This window comes from Callorhinchus milii, unplaced genomic scaffold (assembly GCF_018977255.1).
Source record: "Callorhinchus milii isolate IMCB2004 unplaced genomic scaffold, IMCB_Cmil_1.0 Scaffold3, whole genome shotgun sequence".
In the NCBI taxonomy this organism is placed as follows: domain Eukaryota; kingdom Metazoa; phylum Chordata; class Chondrichthyes; order Chimaeriformes; family Callorhinchidae; genus Callorhinchus; species Callorhinchus milii.
Genome location: NW_024704744.1, coordinates 18738324 through 18741970, shown reverse-complemented (window position 1 = coordinate 18741970; position 3647 = coordinate 18738324). Strand labels below are relative to the sequence as shown.

The following is a 3647-nucleotide window of genomic DNA, read 5'->3' as shown; positions in this document are numbered from 1 at the left end:
GCTCAATGGAATACATTTGCCATGGAGTCCTCTGGGAATTGCACTGTCGTGTATAACAATTGTAGTTTTCAGTTTTACAAGGGGTGTCAGTGTAACAATGATAATAATTTAATTTATCTCTTTTTAGATCAAAATAGAAAACAAATTGACAGTGTGCAGCAAATTATGTTTTGCAATTGGAGGTGCCCCCTATGAGGTGGTTGGAAGTGCCATAGGATTCTTCCTGCAAATCTACTTACTCGATGTCGCACAGGTTAGTATATTAGCAAGGATTGAATTATAGAAAATGCTTGTTAGAAGTATATTTATTTTGTTACGTTCCAGAACTGTTATTCACTGTGCACAGTTACTGAAAGAACTTGCCAGCAGTCACACTCGGGTTATTTATAGTCCAAATGTTTAACTAGAGAGTTCAGTCACTGTTTCTGAATTGTAGTGTGAAATAAATTGACAAAGGTTTACATTGTAAGTAAAAAAAAAACTGATCACAAAACCCCAGTTCTGGTGTCTAAATGGATTGCAAAAAGCATGTTGTACCGAGTCAGCAATACACTATTCAGCTCAATGAACTGCTTATTATCCATTTAGAAAGAAAACATTTACTGAGCCAAACAGACAGTCATAACAGCAGGTGATTTCTACCCAGAAAAAAACAAGCACAGACGTTTTAATATTTTATAAAACTCCCAACAAAGTGAACTAACAGTTTTTATATAAGAACTGTTTGTTAGCCCATTAAGGATCTTGCAGAATCAAATTGGGTGAAACAATATACTTATACTATTGTGGAATTTTTTTTCTTAAAATGCAGTGAGTCCGGTTATTTTTCTAATTTTTCCTTACTGGTAACTATCCTTTTCCTGGTCTGTGGCTTTCTTACCCTCTGGTGTGGTTCTGCAGGTACTGGTTACACTCTATTACCCACCCAAGTGGCCATTGTTCATGTGTGAGCATTGGCAGTGAGCGTTGGCAAACCATTCAACTGCAGAGAACATTACTGTTGAGCCTGACCAGACCACATCCACAATCCACATACACCATACTAGAGGGTGAAGAGAGATCAGGAGCAGGAGCCCAGTCTTGTCTTTCTCCTCCCTAATCCTGGACCCAATTTAGCCTCCCATGTAGCCCTGGCACTGACCAGCAAATTCAGCATGGACCAAGATCGGAACCGCAAACTCCTGGACATAGACTGTAGCTTTACCCACCACACCCACCACAGGATTAGAATGGTAGGGGATGAGGAGGTTGCAGAGGTAGGCGGGAGTAAAGGTAGGAGGGAGTAAAGGGGGAGCAGAGGTAGGGGCGAGCAAGATGGTAGGGGATTAGGCGGTCACAGAGGTAGGGGGGAGCAAAGGTAGGGGGAAGCAAATAATCAGAGTGATTATTTCATGTTTGCCAGAGGAGTTCAATTTGTGGGTTGAATTATCTATGTTAACCATTAACCATGTGCAAATACACATGTGTGGGCCAGGTTAGCTCAGTTAGTAGCACTCTCGCTTCTGAGTCAGACGTTTGTGGTTCAAGCTCCACTTCTTGTCTTGGAACTTATGCTAACACTCCAATACAGCGCTGGGGCTCTGCTACTTTGTTGGAGGTGCTATGTTTTGGATGAGATGTTAAACCGAGGCCCTTTCTGCCTGTTGAGGTGGATGTTAAACATCCCACGGCACTATTCGAAAAGTGAAGGGAGTTTCTCCTGGTCCCTGGCTAACAATCCCCCAATAAAATTGGTCATTCACTCCATAGCTCACTGTGGGACATTGTTGTGCACAAATTGGCTGCTGCATTCACCCACAAAACATAGTCAGTCCTCTTTGCACTATATTCTGTGAAGCCCTTTGGGACTCCTACTGATATGAAAGACACCATACCAAATGTAAAGATTATTATTATTATTATTATAACAACAGAGGTAATTAGAGGTGGCTTTAATTATACATTTGACAACCAAAAAAAGGTTGCTAGTGATTTATTGGTTAATAATATAATTCTTGCATTCAACTCAATGCAAGATGTCTCAAAGCATCTTTGATTAAGGAGTCCTGTAGCTCAGTGGTTAGAGCACTCGCCTTGAAAGCGAGAGACCTGGGTTCGATTCCCGGCAGAGTGAAACCTTGGACAACTTTCCTTACTCCACACGCCTGATAATAATCCCTCAACAAAAAAAACAATAATAATTCACTCACTCAATCCATGACTGTTTGTGGGACACTGCTATGCGCAATTGGCTACTACGTTTTGCCCACAACATATACAGTCAATTCACTTTACAGTATATTCTGTGAAGCGCTTTGAGACATTGTGAAGACATGAAAAGCGCTATATCAAATGCAAGGATTATAATGTTAAAGCATTTCTCAGAATTTAGAGTAAAGTGTAGTAACTGTATTTTGTAGATGAACGCAACAGTCAGTTTGTGGACAGCAACATCCCACAGACAGCCATGAACTGAATGATCAATTTATTTGAGGGGATTGTTGGCCAGGCACCAGGGGAAACTCCCTTCTCTTTTTGAATAGTGCCCCAGGATCTAAAACCTTCACCTGACTAACAACAACAACAAAATTACATTTGTAAAGCGCTTTTCACGTTGGGAGGATGTCCCAAGGTGCTGGACAGACAGAGTTATGGACCTGAGCTGGGGTCGGGGAGGGAGGAGGGCAGGGGGGGAAGCAGGGAGATTGAAAGCACGGTTGAAGAGGAGGGTCTTGAGAAGGGTCTTGAAGGTGGCAAGGGAGGGGGCAAGGCAGAGGACTTTGGGATGGAGTTCCAGAGGGTGGGGCAGAGTGGCAGAAGGCCCGCCCGCCAATAGTGGGGCGAGCGAGTTGAGGGATGTGAAGCAGGCCGGAGCCCGCTGAGCAGAGGGAGCGCGCAGGATTGTAGGGGGTTAGGAGGTCGGAGATCACTTGCCTCTGATTCTATCTCATCCTAAAACCTGCTGAAACCCTCATCCATTCCTTTATCACCTCCTGCTTTGATTTCTAAAATGCGTTCCTGGCTGATCTCCCCAGTTCCATCATCCACAAGGTCCAACTTGTACAAAACTGTACCATCCACATCCTCACCCATACTAAACTCCACAGTCCAATCATCCCAACCCTCACCAGGCTCCACTGGTTCCCTTCTGCACATCCTCTCATCACTCTGTGCTATCATCAGCGGCTATGCCTTTAGTCATTAACCCATCTCAATCCCTCTGCCTCACCCTCTCTTTATCTATCTTTAAATTCCTCCTGTTAACCTCTTCGACCCGCGCCTATGGTTAATACCATTTAGGGCTTTGGCTTGCAGATTAAAAGAAGCCAAGTGAGAAGAATCCCTGCCCACAGTGAGCAGTATGCACCTGCAAGTCCGGTCGATTGAGCCAGTTCGCAGGTCTGTCATCCGCAGTGCCCTGGAGTACAGCGAACCTGTCTGGCTCAGGAACTGGATTTACTGAAAATGCCACAGAATTGATTTGATTCCAACATTCCATTACCAAGCACATCAACTTAGAGCCAACTCAGCTCTGAGGAAACCCTGCTTACAGATGCCTTACACAGAGAGAGGACCATATGTTGTGGTAATGAACAATACAGAATGTGAAGGTCCGAGGTTTGATCTATTGATCCATTTATTGTAGCATCCAATTGCCAGGATGGTGG

The 3647-nt window shown here is 43.9% G+C and overlaps 1 non-coding gene across 1 annotated transcript; it reads left to right on the top strand.

Moving 5' to 3' along the window:
- Positions 1-2041: 2041 nt before the first annotated feature.
- Positions 2042-2113, top strand: trnas-uga. Its single transcript has one exon. It is a non-coding gene; the product is annotated as a tRNA-Ser (tRNA).
- The last annotated feature ends 1534 nt before the right edge of the window (positions 2114-3647 follow it).